Here is a 23,753-nt window from a genome sequence, read left to right on the forward strand (position 1 = left end):
AGCAATATAAATATATTTTTTCTGATGTCCATGCTTCATTTAAAAGTAAATTGTAACTTACTTTGTGGGTGCCTCTTGTAAGGTAACGCCACATGCTTGCACGGCATCACGCAGAAATAATGGCCAGTTCTTCAGCATACCATCCATTAGCGAATTCCTTGTACGTTGCATGTTACCAGAACTGAAAGATAAATCATAGTATGCTGTTATTTTTTTCATAAACTGTACGATGAGCTTTTCATGCATAAAAGATAATTGCAAGCGAAAATGCAGCAAGACATCAACTTCACACCATGTCACATACTCATACTTTATTACCTAATAAATTAGAAAAGATGCAGAATGTGTAATTAGCAAGAGTGACAAATAGCAGCAAAGGTGATCATGGATAAATCTTGAAGATGATTGACGCCACTGCCAGAGTAGGCCAGCCTTCGTAGGAGAGCACTTGCTGCCCACAAAAGCTTGCTGTCACAGGCGACGCGTGACGGTTCTTGTAGACATAGGCAAGCAATACCTGCACAGAAGAGGAAAAAAAAAGGCGAGAGAGGAAATGGGAATGTTGAAATTGGAACTTCAGTTAGCAATGTGTGCTAAGTAAGAAGTCTGGCCCACATAAAAAATAAATTTAAGCACTCCTTTCTCTTAAATTACAGGTATCTTAAGGTACGTATGCGATGACGTCGAAAATGACTAGTATATTTCCTATCATAAGAAGCCAACAAACACTGACACGAAAGACAACATGGGGGAAATTACTTGTGCTTAATAAATGAAAAAACGATACATTAATGGAAATTAAAGTGGATGAGAAAACACCCTGCCGCAGGTGGGAACCGAACCCACAGCCTTCGCATTTTGCGTGCTATGCTCTACCAATTGAGCTACAGCAGCGTCGTTTTCCCATCCACTTTCTTGGGTATTTATGTGTCCTAGTAGAACCCTGGGAGTGTTAGCCAGCGCCATAACTCAGAGACCTTGTTGGTGGCATATAGTCATTAAGTTGCATAGCAGAGTCAAAGTCAGCCTTTAAATCATTATATGGTGTTTTGTGGCTAAAAAGCCACTTATCAACCTGTAAAACAAGTCTGAGGATTGCAATTTGTTGGGCGTGTTGGTAAACTGAAAGCATATTTAGCGCCAGCAAACAAGGACGGAAGGGAGACGACAACACATCTCGGGAGACAACAACACATTGTCCTCTCCCTTCCGTCCTTGTTTGCTGGCGCTAAATATGCTTTAAGTCTGAGGAGCTCCCTGCAAAATATAATCAGTTTAAAACAGTAATTCACTCTGCAGGTAAATGATGTAGTAACTTAATTAAAAAGTGAAGTAGCATTTTATATTGTTGAACTAAAAGCAAGTTTGGCATTTGGTGCTGCCTAGCTGTTGCCTTTCTTTCAAACTTAAACATGACCCAGTACAGAGTAAGCAGGTAGCATGCAAAGGAGGACTGGTGATAAAGTACTGTTCCAAAGTAACACTCCTAGCTGGATCAATCACTTTCGTTGATATATTTTCATGTGACCCTAATTGGCTTAGGGCAATACCTCACACAAATGATGCAACACCTTGGATGATGCGTCATGCAAAATTGAAAGTATCTCATGACGTGATCAAACGATAACATTGACCACTGTCTTGGAAGTGTTAACACGCTGTTTGCGCTAGAAAGTGCAAAGTGATTCGTACAGGTGGCAAATTTATCAGTGCATCTATAGCCTCAGGTAATTCTGAGCATCTATGTTGACTTGCAGTTGAGAAGCCACTGCACACAAAAAGGTGTATTCAAGTAATGGTCCATGCTGAATAATTGCCCACCTAGTGAAAAGGCAAATGTGGCAGGCTAATGGTCCAGGGCAAATAGATTGCTAAATTCTGATAACACCTCCAATGATATTATTGAAATAGGTGATAAAAACAGCACAGGTAAAATTGCAGTTATGACAAAATTTTAAAAGCACCTCCGAAAACCGCTGGAACGCTCAGCATCATGCCTGTTCGACACGCACATATGTTGCAGCGCAATCTATATCTCAGACGCAGGCACCTCCACACATCACTTTGTGATCGCCTCACATAAAGGTTAAAAAACAGTCTGGCACAAGCTACCTGATGTGATTCATTTCGCAAGCGCCAGCCAAGTGCTGATGGTGGTAGAGCGAAATTGAAGTTTGCCCTTGTATGGAAGCCTCGGCTTATGTTTTACCAATTCTAGCGGCAAAGCACACCTTTTAAAGCGCACATAAATCTTAGACTGCTTGCTGATGCTATACAGTAAATTCCTGCAAAGAAAATAAATCACACAGAAAACATTTAGAATACCAAACTAATCAAATACTGGCTTGAATACATTTGTGCATTAGGGAAGCAAGGTGTAATGTACACTGTTGTAGCAAATTTTTACTCATTTATGGAATACTTGAATAACACAGCAGAGTTAATTTTTGAGTTCTTACATAGCAATGTCTACCTACAGGTACATTCTGTGAAGCTTAGAGAAACTAATTATTAGTAGAACAGTGTATTAGTAATTATCAGTAATTATTAGTAGAACACTGGCACTGAGAAATTGGTAATAATAGTGGCAGCTTATAATGGACCAGTGCAAAAAAAATGCCCGTTTGTGAGACACCAACTAGCTATTTTACCTCGAAGCGCACCCTGGCCTTAACTCATATAAAAAGCACTGGGAGGACCAGAGAGGGTACAGTACATTGGCTTACACTGATCGTGATGAGGTCCTGTCATCCAGCTAGCGCCAAGGTACAAGAAGGATGTCCAGCCGTCTATAGAGTGAAAGGAACAAAATAAGATAGCATCAAGTCAGTTGAAAGGCAGATTTGCAATTACAAATAAGGCGACCCAGTCACAGTCATTCATTAATAAATGCCAAACTGTCGTGACTTCACTCCCAGATGAAGCACCTACTAGGTTAAAGGTTATGCTGCTTATTTAGAACAAAACACAAGTGAAATTTGTACATCAGCAGACAATTTAATTTGGAATTTTATAGATGAAGTAAACATTGCAGTTATATTTTTGTTTTGCTATAAAGTGGAAACGCTACAAACTGCACAGTCACCGACACACGCGCGCACACGCAAGAACAAAAGGAGTTCAGTCTGGTTCAGCATTACAGCCAGCGCGTCCTCTTCGAATGCACTCCTTTCGGTTGGTTCGTGCTACGTTAACCACAAAGACTAACAAGCAGGGCAAAGTTCTGACTGGTGTTGCGGAAGTCGTGGAGCGCGGTAGTGCTGAACGGCTGAACACATGCAGAACCCTCGTATAAAAGTAATGACGAAAACTCGCAGGGCAGAAGAGCTCATATGTCAAGAATTGTCGCGGGTAACACCTAAAAATATTCACATTGTTGACGAAAAACGAAGTGCAATGTATTTCACTTACCGGAAAAAGTGTTATCCGAACGTGCGACGTATACAAAGACACACCGAGACACGAAGGCGGCGAACGCAGATCCCGCCATTGTGGTAGTAAGCCGTCGGCGAAAACAGGCAATACAGCTGATGTCACGAAGCACTGATGCAAAACACACGGCAAACAGCAACAGCACAGCTAAATGACTCCAGTTAATGTCCAGTATAGATGTACAGAACGGCTTAGAATGACGCACAACTGGCATAACGAGCCCACGTACGAGACATTTGCGGGCAGCAGTGGCAGTTTTTTCAAACTTCCTGCCTCCCAGTGTTTCCAGCACAGAATGAGATGTCCGACAAATTTGGATCGTGCCGCCGAAGTGATCGCAGCGCGGTTGCTCAGTGACACCGCTGTGCAACGCCGGCGTTTCGCTCCTGCTGCTGTCGTATACCTGCTGCGCGAGCATAGAATGGTTTCGCGTCGTGTGCGCGCCCCGTATGGAAAACAATAACACGCCCTTGATTGTTGAAGTCCTGGTGTGAAATTATTTAACATTAAAGCCAATTAACTTATGTTGCTTCCAACGAGTTCGATTTTTCTGTGGCGTTTTTTATTCGCTAACGCCCACGGCCGACGGTAACCGCACTTTTAACACGTGGTTTGGCATTTTATGCACTTTTAGACAAAAAGATCTAGAAAAGTTCTTGAGTTAGACATTCTGAATGTGTTTACCAAAACAGACTCTAGTGACACCAATAGTGGGCATTGCCGCAGATAGAATATATACTAGCATATTACAAATGCTGAGGTTATGTTTAGAAGAAATTCTATTTTCAGTCTCATCATAGAGCAAGACGTCTATAGCCGTTTGTAGCCGTTTCAAGAAGTTTTTAAGAGGTTCTGTGTTTCGTATGAAGGGCGTAGCCAGGGGGGGGGGCTTATGGGGCTTCAGCCCCCCCCCCCCCCGAAATTTTTTCGTGCTGTCCATACACTGCCCACCCAAGCAATCCCCGGTGCCGGAAATCATTTTGAATTTTCTCTAGAATGTCTTTTTCACGCTCGAAAAGACATTTCAGAGCGAACCTTGCGAACTCGGGCTGGATTTCTCGGCAGCGCCCATGCACCGGCAGTCACATTACCCAAGCGGCCCCATCCGAGCACAAAGTTTCAAGGGCGTTTTTATGACGAATGGGCTCGCCACGGCATCTTGCGGAGGCCGCGGAATCTACGCAGCGCATGGATGTCAATTCCGAAATTTATGGGTATAAAGTTCTCATAAAGTTCTCATGTAAGAAGACTTTTCTAAAGTCTTACATCGGAACATATAACGAGACAAGCCAAATCAACACACTATCAGACAAGTTGACAAAGCAAGCAGCGAAGTCCGATCAGATGCAGCGTTCTGGAGGTTCATTTGTGCCGTCATGACAAAAAAAATATCAACACTTCTTTTCCACCTACGCCAAAGCATCCACGTCAAGGCACTAAAGTCAGCCAAGGTAACTGCGTTCTTATTTATTTTTTCTATTTCAACTTTTATTCGCGAGGGCCACATTGAGCCTCGATCTTCAATTTTTTTCTCCTCGCTACCCTACCCGCGGGCTGCCAGAGGCAGCAGAGCGCATGCGTTTTTCTCGTGTTGTTCCGACCATAGAGTTACTATACTGACTCGAGAGGACAAGCTACCCATAGGGCCCATGCATTGAAATCGGGAACCGCAATGGCGCCGCCATGTTGCTACGCGCCGAGGTTGCCAGCTCCTGAGACGCTTGCTAGACTTGGTGACAGTATTCAGTTTTAATTCGGCAACCGTAGCAGCCATAGAGTTTCTCACTACGTTATGTTATAGTGAGAAACTCTATGGTAGCAGCATGGCGTCTCGTTTGTAGTGTTGTGATGTGTGCGTGCAGCCGTGTGTTTGGGCTTTATAAGTTGGTTCTTTATTCTATGTTGCGGGACGGTGTGGATGTGATCCATGTTGGCCGTACAGGTGGCAGTTATGCAACCGAGGGATGATCCTGTTGAAGTTTCCGGCGGTATGCAGTTTTCAGCGGTCACGACTGTTGCAGGAGTGTCACTCGACGAGGTTACGAGCTCGAAGCTGTCATCAGATTCCTCGTTGGCGTTCCGTAATTCTCTTCGCACGGGCCCGGTATGTTGCAAAAGCCGCTTTCGCGATCTATCGTCGCGACGATAGCTCGGTTTTTTTTTATTATTGTAAGTACTGATCCAGCTGTAGGGCACATGTAACCTACAAACGGAAGTCTCAGGAGAGCACCTGAGATTATAATAAAGAAGGCGGCGCAGGAACTCCAGGGCACCCAGGGGACAGTGGGGGGATCAAAGCTCGAAGCAGAACGGTACGTAGGTTGGGGCCGCCGAGGCAGGTGTGTGCCAGGGAGTGTTCGCACGGACAGCTCCCCTGGCACGCGCAGCTATGCCTCGCAAGGTCGAGATACTTTAAAGGCACCTGCGCCCATGATCTTTCTTTTGCCTCGGTGCAGTGAGCACGATTAACGAGAATAATATGGAGGGCATCCGGTGCAGTCGCGAATGCGTCATTGCAAATGTAGCTCGCGTCACCTGGCGTGTGTAGTAATATCAGAGTTGGTTGAATGAACTTCATGCATAATACGCTTTGTTACGGCACCTTAACGGAATGGGTCTAGAGGACGGTGTTGGTACATTTTTTCGTACCGCCATAATACTATACCTCCCACTACAAACACACACATACCCCCCCCCCTTTTTTTTTATGTATACATACAATTCCTTGCCATGACGGATCATAGCCTCCTTTACTTTTGAAAAATAGAGAGGATATGGACGGATTGACCAGCTCAAGTTGTCAATTTGTCAGTAACTGTCATAGGAATCACTGTTATAAACACAATACCACAATCGGATTGTTTAGTTTCATTTTTTGTTGTAACACTGAGGACTACATAAAACTTTATTTTGTATATGTGAGAGAAGTATGTGGATATCACGAGCTTAAGGCAATGTGCGATACACAGACAAAGCAGCTGCTACAACATGAACTGAATTGAGGGCCACACAACACATACGTAATTAAAGGTGCAAAATATAGGGGGAAGCTTCAAAATACGCTCTGTAGCACTGCAAAGTATAACATATATTGTATGTGCACAATAAATGTTCAAAAAACAATGCATCAATGTCCCATTTGCCTTCAAGTTTATTATCATGTTCAAGTTTACTGAAGTTTATTATGAGCATATGTACAACAGGAATCTACTGACACACCCGCAGTCAAGGTGGCTGTTCGAGGATTGCTGGCTGCCTCAGTGTAAGAAAAAGAAATTGGGTGAATGTCGACACCAGTGCCACTGCTTCTTGCCTCTGACCTGCACGTGCCTCCGCAGCATCTTTGTGCACAAGTGTGCTGGCGTGGCGAGGCGTAGGAGTCATCCGAGAGAAAGAGTATCGTTTACATGGAGAAGTGGCTGTTCACATTGCCTGTCGCTTTCCCTCAAATGTTTCCTTGGCGACTAGGGTGACACACCCGCAGTCAAGGTGGCTGTTCGAGGTGTGCTGGCTGCCTAAACTAAAGAAAAAGAAATTAAATGAATATTGATACCAGTGCTATTGCTTCTTGCCTCTTACCTGCATTTGCCTCCATGGCCTCTTGGCTTGCGGAGTCTGCATGAGGGAGCTTCTGTGGCTAGGCATAGGCATTGTCTAAGCAAAAAGAAAAGGCCATTCAAATGGGGAATCATGGAAATAAATGCAGTTATGTCTGCTTCTTGCACTCTTCTTGCCTAAAAGTTTCCAAGCATAGTGTCCAGTACACACCAGCACTTTGACTGCTTCTGCTTTTTACCTGCAGGAGTTGCTGCGAGATCCTTAGTATGGCTGCGTGCAGCATTGTAACACTTGGTGGAGGCATTTGAAGTGGTAGCCAAAAATATAAAGAATCATCCTTGTCTGCATGAATGCTTTCAATTTCTAAATGCAGTGGTAACTATCACTATTAGTGCAAGGCCCCTCACATCTACGCGGCAAGTGCCATAGCTCGAAACTGAATTTTTCCTTTATTGTTTCACAAGGCATCTGATATGTCCACATTACATGTGATTTGTTTGTTTTTATTTATCCCAGTGTGGAGAGAGCATCATTAAATTGTTTTTTATTTTATTTTTGCGTGTCTTGTTTGTTGGTTTATTTCTGAATTTATCAAGCAGCAGTCTCATGATGCTAAAGTGACTTATGTAATGGCAATCAGCTTTTGTTTTGCAGAAAAACAACGCATTTCCTGACCCATTGTTTGACATCCCCTCACTCGTATAATTTTGCAGAGTATTCTACCTATATTGACTTGCTTGACCTCCACTAAAGAGTCTTGCATTTTCAAATACGTCTCTTTCCTTAAAATCATTCGACACTTCTCATAATTTCTGTACCTTGGGCTTCTGATACTCTGCATTCACCATTTTTGCTTGTTTCTGACTAGAAATGTCTTCTTTAATTTAGAGCTTAAATTTTATCTTTGGAACACACGGAAGGGCTTGCCATTGCATATCTGCATAAAAGGGAAACATGTTTCATTAAACATTTGCAAAATCCAATTGAATATTGATGAATGCAGGTTGCAGTGTGATTTGACTGAATGAGCCATAAAAGTAACTCATCTCACTTGGTAAATTAAAGCACATTTTAGTGTGATGTATAAGACACGTTACACTAACGTGGTGGGTTCTCTTGCTTATACAGCAAAATAATCGGTGCGCGAGAAAAAGTTATTTTTGCATACCCCTTGTACACACTGATTTAAGGAAAATGAGCTGGAGCTGTCCACATGATGTACTTATTTTACCTGCGAGTATAGTCAACAAAAATTTGCCCCAGCTGCTTAGTGGTATTTGAGATTATGTCAGTATTGCATATGTGACTGTTGTCTAAAATAATTGAATTTTAATAATAATAATAATAATATTTGGGGTTTTACGTGCCAAAACCACTTTCTGATTATGAGGCACGCCGTAGTGGAGGACTCCGGAAATTTTGACCACCTGGGGTTCTTTAACGTGCACCTAAATCTAAGCACACGGGTGTTTTCGCATTTCGCCCCCATCGAAATGCGGCCGCCGTGGCCGGGATTCGATCCCGCGACCTCGTGCTCAGCAGCCCAACACCATAGCCACTGAGCAACCACGGCGGGTATAATTGAAATTGAATTTTGAAAATGCTCGCAGGGAGCTGATGTGCATATCTGCAGTTTATGGATGCATGTAAAAGACTCAGCATCAAGTGCAAGTGAACGCGGTCCCACAGGCCCGGAGTCGATCATGCAAATAGATTCGCTGCACATATTTGCGACCAGAAAAGATATTCCACATGAAATGGCATGCAAAGAAGTGTTGAAAATATTGCACAGTTAATAAAACGCCTACGCTATTAATATGTGGGTTGATGCACTCGTTATGCAAAACGGAGGTGAGGCGTGCAGACAGGACACAAGAATAGAGTATTTACAAGCAAACAACAAGAGCGCCGCCCACTTCTCTACTCTTGTGTCCTGTCTGCACGCCTCACCTCTGTTTTGCATAACGAATCCTCACCAACTAGCTCAGCTATCTTTCGTTCTAAGTCTCGATGCACTCGATTTCGTCCGCATAAGGCACTCGCCTCTTGATTACTTCGTGGCACGGAAATACTCGGAATCAGGCTGTTTTTCTGCTGTGGCCTTGGTAGAAGCATGATTGTTCAAAGTGCGACAATTAAACAGATTCTTTGAGCTGCTTGTGGCTTCGCCAGTACAATTCCGGTGCGCTGGTCCGCCTGTCCAGCAATTTCCTACTGAAGGGAAACCTGCAAAGAAAAACACGGCTCCGCATGTAGAAAAATGCTCTACTGTGACGCTTCTCAAACGATTGTGATGCACCACAAGAGCTGCCTACTTGCGTGATATTCTCAACAAGGAGATACATTCGTTTACTTACATGTGAAGGTATATCCCAGAACACTTCGGGGCTTCGGTGGCACATAAGGCACGAGTGTGCCATAGCGTCCGATACCGACGCGCGATCGCATGTCCAACCTAAACTGTACGAAACTACTACGCATCCAAAAAACAGATTCGAAACCGAAATTTGCGTCATCCTTTATTGCATGAATGCGTACATCGTGATTTACATAAGTCACGGACTTAGCGATCGCTTACAGTTAACTTAATATTAACGCATCACCTTCATAAAGCCATCAGGTATGCGTTTTTAGATGACAAAGCATAAGGTGTTCTGTACTTATTTTCAGCTCTTTCAATAGTAATTGCGCTGGCCACATTGACCAGTAGCAACAGGGCGGCGCCCTAGAGGTTCCCACTTTTCCGGCCCAGCTTTTCCTCTAGAGTTGTTCTACTAACTCTATGGCTCCGACCACCGCGCGGCGCACTTAGGTGCGCGTTCGCTTTTCTCTAGCCAAGTGGATTTTCGCCTGGCAGAGTTTTGGGCGTTTTCTGGGTAGCAGACGAGAAAAAGAAACTATCGTCACTCGCCGCCATCACTGTGGGCACTCGACGAATTGCACCGCGTTCGCTTGGGCGCAACCTTTCCGGAAAGTCTTGTCTCGCCAGTGTAGGATACCGAGCAGTATGCGTATGGTTCTCGGTGGACCAAGTGTCTCACGTTTTCTTCGATATTTTTTCAGTAGCTACATTAGGTGCCCAAAGTAGGCATTCGATTGTGGCCAACATACTTTGCGCTTTTTCATTTCGGTGCCCCGGCCCCACGACGGAAAAAATAAAGACATTGCAGTGGCGCAGCGAATTGTCGTATGGTGAAAGTTCGATTTTGGTACTTCTTTTGCGGACAGTAATGGTCCACGAGACGCTTCAGTTGCCGGATAGTCTTACTATATAGTATTGCGATAGCAATTATATGGACACTCCAGGCGCATTCCTGCCGTCGCCGTCGCCCTCATGTTTCGTATAAAGTCCAAGGGCGATAACATCGTGACCGCGCCGCATGCTGTATGTGCGAGCGAAAGCGTAGGGAGGGGGATGGGTGGCTGGAATGGGTGAGACGACGATGGTGGCTCAGTCTTGTGTGTGCAAAAGAGAAAAGCGGGGAGCAAGTGCGCCGTAAAGCCCCTAAAACTCCGTAAAGTAGTGCCACTCTCCTCCTCCGCCTTCACTCTTCCTCGTTTCTCCTCTCTTTCACGCTCCCTCCTCGACCATGGCGCCGCCTACGATGCTCGAGCGCAGCAGACGACCTTTCGCAGAGTGAATGCACGCATAGCAAGGCAGTGCTCTTTAGGCGTTCACGTTGGCTTTCCAGCACCGCGTAACTTCGTGTACAGCATAGAATTTCTAGTCGGATGCTTGTACAACTTCGGTAACGGCAGCTTTTGTTTCATTTTTTGATAACTATTTCTTAAAAAAGTATCTGAGGGAGTGTTAACGCTGTGCGTTGACGACTGCGAATGTATCGCGTGCCCTACAATTAAGTACGCAACATTTGTCAAGGGCGTGTCGCAAGATCTTGTTGCGAATGGTTGTAAATAACAAGTTTACCATCGAATGACAACCTCTTGGCTTCCAGCAAGCCCTCAGCCTAAAGAATCCGCGCCGCCCTTACCATGTGAATTCGCGGCGCGTATGAGCTATGACGTACAAAGGCTGACGGAGATCATTGCTCTGGAGGTTCGAAAGTGTATTACAAGCTACAGTGCCGCCAACGTGCGTGCTTGCCAATCTAAGCGCGCGCAAAGCCTCAGAGGTGGGCGCTGGTGCTATTATGATTCTCGTGTCTCAACGCCGACAGAAATACCGCGGCCGATCATCGAGTCGGGACTGTTCGTACACAAGAAAATAAAATGAGTTTTTAGCATTCGTGCGCGAAGCGGGAGCGCGATAACAATGCTTGACTCAATCTCAAACAAGACCACTGTGGTCTTCAGTAATTTTTTCAGGTTAATGACTTATCACGAATAAGACTTCATCGTGCGTTGGTTCGTCCGTTTACTAAGTGACGTACTTGTCGCGAACCGAGTTGCACTGAGGTGCATGCATTCAGGACGGTTGCACTCCCTTCGAAGTAACATTTGCGAGACATGACTTTATTAGTGAAGTCATGATCGCGCAAAGAATCCCCCCGCCATGACGCGGCCGAAATTGCGGCAAGTAAAATGAAGTTTTATCCATAGGTTAAAATGATATGAAACGGCATTCGAGTTGCAAGTTAACAGTTTATTTTCACATAGATGCATTACAGATTTGCCTTTGCTGTCACAAGTCCGTGTGCACCATTTATTGTCCCATTGCGTAAATAAACGCACCAGCCTTAGAGTCCTACAGCAAGCGCGTCTCAATTAGGCATAATGACTGTAGCAACTAATAGTGGCATAGACGAGCAAGCGAACTAGTATATAAGCGCGCGAACTAAACGAGCGTGCGAACGAACGAGCAAACTACTAAGCACGAACGACGACTAAACCAGCCAGGAAACGGGCGGGCGACCGCACGTTTTCTTTGCGAGTGCCCCACCGCCGCATCTTAAGCTTCGCACACTTTAAAGCTCACGCGAATTAGCACATACGTCTCAATTACCTATGATGCGGTCGCTTGACGACGAACGCACCGAGTAACACGGTTTCGGGAGAGCAGGCACGCTATTCATCGGTGCCTCTGTATCGCAAATCCACCGGGCGACCGCCAACGAGGAACACGAACAAATGTGGCAAACAAAGCTAGTCTATCTAAAGAAGGCTAGTAAGTAACCACAAAAGGCAGAGAGTTGCTCCCCTGAGGCGCTTTCATGATCGAGACTGAAATTTTATCAAGAGGACTGCACTGAATCTTAAAAATTTCGCAATCACGTTATCGTACGCAACCTCGCGTGCCCGCGAACTCAAGCCGGTTGGCGTTCAAAACGATTAAGCGCACCGAATATGACTAACACGACCACGTAGTGCGCATATAAGGCAAGCAGACGTTGCGTAAAAATCATCTTAAAGCGTGCGTACAAATGACAACATGCACAGTGAACTGTGCAATATCTACTACGTTATTGCCCGCAGCACAATACGCAAGCCTGGCACATACAATACTCTGAGAGAGCCACAACTTACATCACATAGTCGCGCGGAGGAAGTTGGTCGGAAGTTCTCTCTCCCGATTCGGTGAAGCCATGTCTTTCTTCTTAACGCGTTGCGCTTACCGGACCGTATCGCGAACATATTCTTGCCTTTGCTAAAACTGTATTGGCATCCAAACGCGCAGCAGGTCATGGTAACAGAAAATGACGTGAAGCGACGTCGCACTTGCAACAAAACATCCTTCAAGGCGTTCACAAGATCAAAACAACACATAATAGGAACGGAAGGAATGCCGCCAACAAGCGCCGCTTCTCGAGCAAAGATGGCACTGAAGCGCGACTGTAAACAAACGAAGCCGGCGCAAGGGGCCACGTGATGCCATTAGGCGAATAGCCACGCGGCGTCGGCTTCGGCCAGAGCGCTGGAGGAGGAGGCGGCGTTCTTCAAAGCGTGGCACTACTTTACGAAGTTTAAGGGGCTTTAGTGCGCCGCCTTCCGTCGCGCGCGATACATCGGGGGGAGTGGATGGAATGGGGGTGGGATCTAGGATTCTGTGAGTCTCTGATTTCGCAACATGTTCATTTGCATTGTTTGACGCATTGTATACAGTGAGTTTTTTTAGACACGAAGACTTATTGGACACTTATACGTATATTTAAATATCTTGTTGCGGGGTTTTGTGTATACGCGCAGTGAACTTTGTTTCCAGTGACACTTTTTTACCTTTTATCAAGCTGTATCTTCGCATTTGTATACTCCATTGTATCTTCGAATTTCTAATGCACGAAGGCGAGTAAAATGAAAGTGAGCCAATCCGCCCCGTGCAATAATTTTTCGGTCCATTATCTGCGAAGCATGCACGTGACACAGAGGCATCTCTCTATTACAAAGGTGACACGCAGGTGTGAGTATCAAGGTTGTTTAATGCTCTCATACACTGGGTTTAACATGTGTGCGCGACATAATGGACGCTCTAGAAGTTGAGCAGCGTGGTGCCCTGAGGTTTTTGACAGCTGAAGGTATTTCCCAAAAAGAAATTAGTCGCCGTATGGCTGCCGTGTACGTTGAACATTGCATTTCATTGGTCACTGTGAAGCGTTCGAGCAAACGGTTCAAAGAATGACGAACGTTTCAAAAACGATCCAAGGCCGGGCGAAAGCCATCGTGCAATCACCCCTAACAAAATTGCAAAGGTTGATGAGCTGATGAGACAAGAACGGAGGATAAGCATCGATGAACTGGCAGAGCGTGTGAACATCAGTCACAGTTCGGTTCACGCCATAATTCATGAACATCTCGGTTATTCGCTCTTGTGTGCGCAATGGTTGCCGAAGATTTTGAACTACCGCCACAAGACGGAGAAGTTCAGCGCTGCCTTGACTCATCTGATCCGATATCACAATAAGGATGACGACTTCTTGTCTCCAATTGTGATCGGGGACGAACCATGGTGCCACTTCTACGAGCCTGAAACACCACGGCAAAGCTTACAGTGGAAACATTCGAATTCACTACCCCCAAGAAAGGAAAGGCCGTCATTTCCGGCGGAGAGGTATTGTTGACTTTTTTTTTCGATCGTCAGGGGCCATTACTGATAGAATTTGCTAAATCTTGAGAGACTATCAATTTGTTTCATTATTGTAAAACGCCAGATCGGCTGCGTGTCACAATCAAGAACAAACTGCTTGGAAAATTGACGAATGGCGTCATCTTGTTCCACGACAATGCCGTCCCCACGTCCTTGATGTGGTTAATACAAAACTGGCAATGTTCAAGTGGGTAACGCTGCAACATCCGCCATACAGCCCAGACCTCTCGCCTTGCAACTTCCAGTTTTTGGAGCATTTGAAAAAAACAACTCAAGCGAACCAGATTCGTGTCGGACGATGACCTGAAAGAGTCAGTTGCAAACTTTTTGAAGCAGCAACCCAAGGAATTTAATGAGACGGGAATCACGCGACTCGTTAGACAACGGGCCAAATGTCTAAATGATCGTGAAGACTACTTTTAAATAAGGTACCCAGTTTGTCATATATTCGCATTGGCTGACTTTCATTTGACTTGCCCTAGTTTATTTTGCAGAACTCCTACTCTTTATGCGTGCTCTCTGTTGCGGCTATAATTTCAGTGCAATTACTCACGATACACGACCGGTGACAGCTGCTCCTGCGTAATACATTGGAACAAATGACAGCGTCATTGAGATTTTTCACTGGCCGTTGCATATGTACAAGAATCTAAACAAGGTTCTTGAATGACAAAGATTCATTACAATATTTGTCCTCAGCTTGTTAATTTCATGGCCTTTACATTTTTCATATCAGCGGCATGCACTGCCCTGCTGGTTTCGGACTGATATAGTTCTAAAGTTCGTGTGATATTTTAATTACTTATTAAATAGAGAAAAAGCATGGAAGCATTGATATCGACTATTTTGGGCAGAATTTTTGGCACATACAAGTATATTCTTTCATGAAAAAATACATATTTTACTTGTTTTGACAGTGCGTGGCGTTCAAGAATTCGTTTTCAGCATCTTTAGCAACGACAATGCAGTTTTTATTCATGTATTTGATCCCCAGACAAATTGTTTGATAGGAAGCTTTAGCTCGCGCCCAACTCCGACGCGGCCTATTCAAATACACGTAAAACGCAGAAACGCTTTTCAGTGATAACCCCCAGATCGCTTTTAATGAAATTTGTTGCATTTGAAAGAGAAAGTTAAATTCTAGTGTCTGTTTCGATTTAGGGCCTGAACATTCTTTAAATATTTTGAAAATCTCGAAAGTTGAAAAAGAATATAGAAGCACGACGTTTACAAACTAATAGCTCTGCATCAAGCACACATGTCGCCGTTCAGTAAACGGCATCTATTATAACAGTCAAAGCGGACAAATTTGATGCGTCAATTCGTATCTTACGTGAATTGGTTACGTTGTGTACAAGGATTCTGCGATAGCCGTATTTCCATAATGCTAAATTTCTTGAGATTCACGTATAACATAGAAATTTTGTCCACTGTAGATGTACTATTAGGTGCAATTCACAGAATTGTGATATCATTTTTCATTGCTGAGTTACATAGTTTTAAACTTGCTAGTTTAGATTTCTGAAAACTTTCGATTTTGGTGAATTTTTAATTAAGAATTGACAACCTAAATGAAGAATTTGAAACCAACAGTCACTAGAACCTAAGTCTTTCTTTTCAATGCAATAAACCTCGTCAAATTTGGTGCATTGGTTGCGGAGAAAAACGAATTCTCCTTCTACATGTATTTAGATACGAGCACCCGAGCTAAGGCTTCCTTTTGAGGAGGAGATTGAGCTGCAATGTGAGCCCCCTCCCCCGAACGAAATTTCTGGCTACGCCACTGGTAAGAGCCCATCAGAACTTAAAGAAAACGCGAACTTGACACAGAGCAAGAAGATACGCATACACAGGCGCTACTTCCAACACTTTATTCTTTCGATCCTGTTGATACTTTAAACACAACCGACACTAACGTAATTTGAGCAAACGAGTGCGCAGAACTGAAGAAATACACTGTACCTTGACAACCTATCAGTGCTAAGTAATCCGTGTTGGCACACACAAAAAACCAAATTCCTTTAGCGCGACAGATAGGTCGCCTGGATAGATTGATAACATGGACAGATGGCATGGGCAGATACATAGTAGTGCGACAGATGGCAACCTTACACACAGTTTACCCAGCTTTTCAATCTCTTCTGCTTCGATAATCTCCCTTGCAAGCTGATTCTTGCTTCCGCCAACAATTATGCAGATGTCAAACAACGGATGAAAGCCACTTGTCTTACAATGCATCGAAAAAAGAAACACCAACAAAGTTTTGATAAAGAGTTGGTATGGGCGCGGTGAAATCGCACACATAGCGCGGCAATCACTACTGATTATAAGGCGTTCACACATTCCCCTCGCCCTCAAGAAACACAATAGTGCCTTCCAGCCTTGGGGTTCAACGAGCAATGGGGCTGGTGTCCGAGTAGCAAGAATCATGTATGTAGGACGCCTCCGTTTTTCGAAATTGCACGCGTCTCTGAAGCGAAATTTCAGTCATAGACATTCAGCTAATTGTTCTCGCTTCTTTACTGATCTAACTGAAGAATATGCAGCGGGGCATATCTTTCAACTCAACAAAAATTTTGACCAGCCCTTCCGTAAGAAAAAAAGAAGAGGTGGCCGAAGGAAGCAGACGCGCTTCACGTCGGCTTCGTCTTCCGTCAATGGTTTCGCAGGGAAATCACCGAAAATCACCGAGATTTTGCTACCATCTCACGCAGAAAATTACCAGTATTCTGCTGATACCAACTTCAGCCAATTTTTCGAACTTTTACGCCAAATTTTCGTCTGTGCCACACCTGCAATCGCGGCGGCGGCTGCCCTGAGCCTATCGGCCTATAATAGGCGCACCTGGGAAAAAAAGAGTACACGTGGCGCGCACCCACACTCGCTCGCGGACGGAAGAAATGGAGGTTCTCGTGCAAGGGGAGAACATTTCCCAAGAAGAATTCGAGGCCGGCACGGGCTGGGGTACCGTGCGCTCGAAGAAGAAAACCATGGAGCGATCCGATATCAGCAATTTCGGCGCCCACCTCGCCATCGGCGGATGGAAGCAGCAGCGCGAGCAGACGCTGAAACAGCAGTTAATCAAGGCCAGCTGCGTACCATATCTACCGAAGAACGATTTCAAGTCATATCCGCCCAAAGGAAGGCCTCAAGATTGGCGAATTAGGCTCGAGCGGCCTGAGTAGCCTAGTGCGTCTACCAGGTTGCTGGCATACCCGAGGAGCACAGGGAAGACGACACCGCGTGCCTCAACGTGCAGCAGAACATTACCGTAGTGAGTACCTCCAGTGAAGCCAGCGGAGACAGATACCAAAGAGTCGAGCACATCGTGGTCAATGGCCAGGCCTATGAGACCAACGCACACGAATCGGCAGCCGACCTTACTTCCAAAGGAGTCATCAGGGGTACACCTCTCGAATATTCACCCCGGGACATAACCGCCCAGGTCGTTACCCCTAAGAATCCTACGGCAATCGCTGCGAAACGACTCCGCAATGCCACCAGTCATCGTGCTGTTTTCCCGACTGAAAGTTTCCACCTTCGTGGGCTCATCAGGTGCGCGTTGTACTGAAAACAAGTCGACCTGTGCTACCAATGCGGCAGACTGGGCCGCCGCATGGACGTGCACATGTGCCCCAGCCCGCAGGGCCGCATCTGTAGAGGCTGTGGCACGGCCGACCCAGGTCTCAACCACCAGTGCAATACCCATTGCCAACTTTACGTGGGTGAGCCCTTAACGGCCGATAGGAATTGCAAGGCTCGCTTCAAGACGCCACATACAGTCAAGAGACTACGATGGGAAATACAACGACAACAGGAAGAATTCCTAGCATCGGAGGCTACGAGGGAACCAGTTGGACGCTCTTCCCGGGAGACCAGGCCCACTTCGCGCTCGAGGGCCCGCTCGAGAACCAGAAAGTCCAGATCACGGAGCCGCACACCCGGACCGGCCCGAACCAGATCCAGGAGCCGTACGCGATCGCGGTCCCTCCACAGAGGAGGCGGCCCGGCGGTAGAAGAGGCGACCAACAATGTGAGCTGGGCAGACGCGGTCAAAAGCTCGTCGCGCCGCGGTGGATCAGACGAGACTGCAGCTTCTAGGGAAATAGCAGAAATGCGACGGGAAAATGCACAGTTAAGAGAATTAATCTCACACCTCACGAGAGCAATCCAGGATCTTAAGAATAGTCGAAGGGCGGAGATATCCACCCGTCCGAGTACTTGTAGTGCAGGTGCAGCTGCAGTAACCCCTGATAATGGCATGAAGAAGGACGACAACCCTCCGCCACCTAAGAGAAAGGCTGCGGCTGTTAGCCGCGAAACCGGATCGCGACTGGCACACCTATAGGCAGACACTAACGGCAATGCAAAATGTACTCAAAGAACAAGCAGAAGCCGTCGGCAACCTCACGCTAGCCGTCTCGACCATGATGTCGAGACTTGACAAATTCGAAAACAACGTGGCCAACCTAAGTCTAGGGTAGCCAAACTGCAGCCATGCAGTTACGACCGCAGGGGTCCCCACAACTGGGGTCGCATCTAATCAATTCCACAACGCCGCTGCAAACACCGTAACAGTTCCTGGGGTCTTTTAGACCGTGTTTTGGATCCGGACTGCTGGTACGATCTGTTGGGAACTCGGCGCTGACGCCCGTGGTTGTACCTGGGTCGCAAGCCCCAAGGGTAGCGTTGGCCTGGCGGCCTGGGGTACAACTGGAAGCATCCGAAGGTCCCGGCAAAGCATGAGTCGACTGGTAACAACGAAACAACTTGTTTATTTTAACATCGCAAAGAGTTGGCGGTCAGGTTTGACCGAAGTAGAGAGACGGGAGAGCACTTTTCTCAGCAGAAGAAATCGGAGCCCACCTTTTGGCGTCCGGGGGCAGCTGTTTTTATACTCTCGCAGTTGAGGGCAAGAAGGAACCCCTCAAAAGACGAGCACGTGAATGTACAATGGGCTAATGGTGACGCACACTGTCGTAGCGATGCCGTAGCACCTGGTCGTGGCGCTGCGCACGATCTCGTAGCACCCTGTCGTGGCGCTGCGCACGATCTCGTAGCACCCTGTCGTGGCGCTGCCGGTCGGGCACAATGACTGGAACGAGATCCCTGCTTTGGCATCGCCTGTTTCGGGCCCAATAACTGGAATGAGATCCCTGCTTTGGCATCGCCTGTTTCGGGCACAATGACTGGAACGAGATCCCTGCTTTGGCATCGCCTGTTTCGGGCCCAATAACTGGAATGAGATGAGGATCCCTAGGCGGTCGCATCGCCGCAGACGCGCCTGGAAACACCTGGCGATGAGTGTTGCGGCGACGACGATCGGGCCAAAATGTCTGCCGCCCCGCCGCAGTCGCGCCGGCAAAACCACGTGTCGCAGGCGAAACGCAACAGACCGCCCCGCCGGGGGAAGGAGATCCCGATGGACAGGGGACTGCATCCGCTGTCCGGAGGGATGTCGCTCGATGATGCTCATAACCGAAGTCGGGCGTCCCTCGACGTTTCTTGAGCGCAGCGCACAGAGAAGGCCTCGTTCTCTTGTTCAGGTTCGCACGGGACACTGCAAAGTGACTTCGGGAGAGTTCACATTTTTGTTCTCGTTCCCGGCAAGCGTTAGAACTACGTTGAAACTCAACCGCTCAGTCAGCAAGCACGGCACAACCCTCACTAAGCCCTGCCAGGCTCTTTCCCCTTTTTATACCACTGCCTAGTTCCTTACAGTAGTCTAGCATCACTCAGAACGCGTCCACAAATTGAAAAATTGCACTAGAAAGCATATCATCACTTTGAAACACTAAACAAAAGCAATATGTTAAAAAAAATCCTGCCTCAGGAAGAAAAACATCAGTAACAAACAATTTTGAGGCTGATTCCTACGTTAGGGGCTTCGACTTAAGCCATCGGCGTTACCGTTGAGACTCCCCTTTTTGTAACGCACCTCAAAGGAATATTGTTGTAAAGCGAGGCTCCAGCGCAGGAGGCGGCCATTTTTGGGAGAGATGGTCTGCAGCCATTGGAGAGGGCAGTGATCCGTCTCAATGATAAACCTCGAGCCGGCTAGATAGCATGACAATTTCTGAACGGCCCACACGAGACACGCACACTCTTTCTCGGTGGCGCTATACGCCTGCTCACGACTGGTCAGCTTACGACTAGCATACAGGACGGGGTGTTCTACTTCTCCATTTTCCCGTTGGCACAGTACAACGCCCATGCCTCGCTCACTAGCATCGCACTGAACAATGAACCCTTTTGTATAGTCTGGCGATCGTAGCACAGGCTGGCTTGTTAGGGCACTCTTTAGGGCACTAAAAGCTCTTTCCTTGGTCTCGTCCCAGACGACTGTTTGAGGCTCTGTCTTTCTTAGAGCATCCGTCAGGGGAGCCGCGATATCAGAGTACCTAGGGATGTACCTCTGATAGTAGCCGGCGACACCTAAGAACGACCGAATATCGGTCTTCGTGCGCGGTTGCGGGAAGTCTCGCACAGCGGCCACCTTTATTTCAGAGGGGCGGCGACGACCCTGACCAATCACGTGACCGAGGTAGACAACCTCGGCCTGTGCTAACTGGCACTTAGGAGCCTTTACTGTCAAGCCCGCTTCGCGCAGGCGGGTTAGCACTGCCCGCAAGTGTGTCATATGCTCAGACCAGGATGCGGAGAATATCGCTACGTCGTCTAGATACGGTAAAGCGAATTCTTGCTGTCCCCGCAACACTTTATCCATGAGACTTGAAAAACAGTATGGCGCGTTCTTCAAACCAAAACTCAACACTTTAGGACGGAATGTTCCCATTGGTGAAATGAACGCCGCATACCTACTAGCCTCTTCTGTAAGTGGAACCTGCCAATAACCCCTGACAAGATCTAGGGTGGAAATAAACTGAGCGCTACTAACTTTCTCAAGGCGCTCCTCGATGTTAGGGATCGGATAAATTTGATCCTTAGTGATGGAATTAAGCCTGCGGTAGTCGACGCAAGGACGAGGTTCCTTGCCCGGTACCTCAACTAAAATCAAAGGGGAGGTATAATCACTCTCACCTGCCTCAATAACACCGAGCTGTAGCATTTTCTTTACCTCAGCCTCCATAATATCGCTCTGGCGGGGTGACACCCGATACGCCTTGGATCGTACTGGCTCTGTGGAGGTAAGTTCTATATCATGAGTAAGTACAGAAGTCCTACCAGGCCTCTCAGAGAACAGACCTTGAAACTCTTGTAATAGCTGGTGTAGTTCGGTTTTCTGCTCAGGCGACAGCGGCGCTTTACTGATAAGGTCACTAATGACTTGACCGGTGTCTTCCCTGTTCGTCACTGAGCCTAGTCCTGGAAGCTCGACCGGAAGCTCTTCAGGAACGTTTACCATCATGCACACCACTGCTTCCCTTTGTCTATAAGGTTTGAGCAGATTACAGTGGTAAACTTGCTGTGCTTTCCGCTTTCCTGGCAGACTTACCACGTAGTTAACGTCCGACAGTTTCTGAACAATTCGTGCTGGGCCCTCCCACTGCACGTCTAGTTTGTTGTTTAGCGATGTGCGCAATATCATGACCTCATCGCCAACCTCAAAACGACGGGCCCTGGCTGTCCGATCATAATAAACCTTGGCCCTCTGCTGGGCCTTTGCCATTGCTTCACCTGACAACTCCTGTGCCCTTCTTAAGCGTTCGAGGAGCTTAAGTACGTACTCCACCACGACTGGGTCGTCGCCCCTACCTTCCCACGATTCTCGAAGCATGCGAAGCGGAGATCGAAGCGAGCGACCGTACACCAGTTCAGCTGGCGAAAACCCCGTAGCCGCATGCGGCGCGGTCCTTAAAGCAAACATCACCCCAGGCAGACACAGCTCCCAGTCAGTTCGATGTTCAAAACACAACGCTCTCAACACGCGCTTCATGACGGAGTGGAGCTTCTCAACGGAATTCGACTGTGGGTGGTACACTGAGCTGTGTAACAGCTTTACCCCACACCTTTCGAGAAAAGTTGTCGTCAAAGCGCTAGTAAACACTGTGCCCTGATCTGATTGGATTTCCGCAGGGAAACCAACTCGCGCAAATATGGACAGTAGTGCATTAACTATCTCAACTGAGCTGAGTTCTTTAAGCGGCACTGCTTCAGGGAACTTTGTCGCTGGGCAGATCACAGTCAAAATGTGTCTGTACCCCGTGGCTGTTACCGGCAGAGGTCCCACTGTATCAATAACGAGCCGTCTAAAAGGCTCCGTTATGATAGGTACCAATTTCAACGGCGCCCTCGATTTGTCCCCTGGTTTGCCCACCCGCTGACAAGTGTCACATGTCCTCACGAAATGGTCTGCGTCCCGAAAACACCCTGGCCAATAGTACTCTTGCAAGAGACGGTCCTTAGTTTTCTTAACTCCTAGGTGTCCGGACCACGAACCTCCATGTGACAAGCGCAACAGATCCTGACGATAGCATTGAGGCACGACCAGCTGATCGAACTCCACTCCTCGGCGGTCTAGATACTTCCGGTACAGGACTCCACCTCTTTCCACAAAACGCGCAGTTTTCCTGGCGATACCTTCTTTGACATTGCAGCGCACGTTTTCCAGGCTGCCATCCTTTTTTTGCTCGGCTATCAAAGCCGACCGGCTGACTTTTAGCAACCTATCAAGTCCGTCTGACGTAGGCGCGATGAGCAAATCAGTAGATAGCTCTTCTAACTTTCCCGCGTCGGGCGTTTCCTCTCCAGTATCTGGCGCCTTTAACGTTACAGACTCAAGTCTATTCAGTTCGGGCGTGCTCTGAATATCAGCTTGCTGCGCCTCTGACCCTTTTTCGTTGTTTGATAACGTCGGCCCCGCAACTACCGCCTTTGCAGCGAGCTCCCGAACCTTCGATCTGGTTAAGGCCTGAACACTAGCTTCACCAAACAAAAGCCCCTTCTCGCGCAGGAGGTGATCGGACCTGTTTGAAAATAGGTACGGGTACTGGGGTGGCAGCATAGATGACACTGCGGCCTCCGTCTCAAGCGCTCCGAAAGGTCCTTCAATAAGCACTTTTGCTACCGGCAGACACACGCTATGAGCTTCCACGGCTTGCTTGATCCATGCGCACTCGCCCGTGAACATATGGGGTTCTACGTAAGATGGGTGAACTACATCCATCGTAGCTGCGGAATCGCGAAGCACTCGGCACTCTTTCCCGTTCACGAGGAGGTCTCGCATGTAAGGCTCGAGAAGCTTCATGTTCTCGTCCGTGCTGCCTATTGAAAAAAACACAACTTTTGGTGTTGTTTCCGGACACTGCGCCGAAAAGTGACCCGGCTTCTGGCACGTATAACAAACGCCCGCTCGCCTCATCTCGAACCGCTTTCTGCGTTCGGCTTCGGCTGCCGCCGTCTCCTTAGGTTCGGTCGCACTGCTTCCACTCGCATCCTCACTACGCGTGTCCCCCTTAAATCTCATGGGCGTGAACTTCGGCCTCTCAAACTTCGAGCCAAATTCACCCTTTTGACCGTCCTTAGCTCCGCGAGCTCGACGCGTCACAAACTCCTCGGCTAGCTCAGCGGCTCTAGCCACCGTACTCACGTCTGGCCTATCCAAGACCCAGTATCGCACGTTCTCCGGTAACCGACTATAAAACTGTTCTAGCCCGAAACACTGCAGAACTTTATCGTGGTCACCAAACGCTTTCTCTTCTTTGAGCCACTCCTGCATGTTCGACATAAGCCTATACGCAAACTCTGTATATGACTCACTTTT

The 23,753-nt window shown here is 47.2% G+C and overlaps 1 long non-coding RNA gene and 1 other non-coding gene across 3 annotated transcripts; both read right to left on the minus strand.

Annotated features, from left to right (window-relative positions):
- Positions 1–821: 821 nt before the first annotated feature.
- Positions 822–894, minus strand: TRNAL-CAA (transfer RNA leucine (anticodon CAA)). The gene has a single exon. It is a non-coding gene; the product is annotated as a tRNA-Leu (tRNA).
- A 5,676-nt stretch (positions 895–6,570) lies between these two features.
- Positions 6,571–12,901, minus strand: LOC142571464 (uncharacterized). Of its 2 annotated transcripts, none has more exons than XR_012825885.1 (3): positions 12,475–12,901; positions 7,012–7,927; positions 6,571–6,952 (listed from the first exon to the last, which is right to left on the minus strand). It is a non-coding gene; the product is annotated as an uncharacterized LOC142571464 (long non-coding RNA). The 2 variants fall into 2 exon arrangements; XR_012825884.1 differs by lacking the exon at positions 12,475–12,901 and adding an exon at positions 9,348–9,416 and having other exon boundaries at positions 6,571–6,947.
- Between the last annotated feature and the right edge of the window lie 10,852 nt (positions 12,902–23,753).

The sequence above is a fragment of the Dermacentor variabilis genome, chromosome 2 (assembly GCF_050947875.1).
Source record: "Dermacentor variabilis isolate Ectoservices chromosome 2, ASM5094787v1, whole genome shotgun sequence".
NCBI lineage: Eukaryota > Metazoa > Arthropoda > Arachnida > Ixodida > Ixodidae > Dermacentor > Dermacentor variabilis.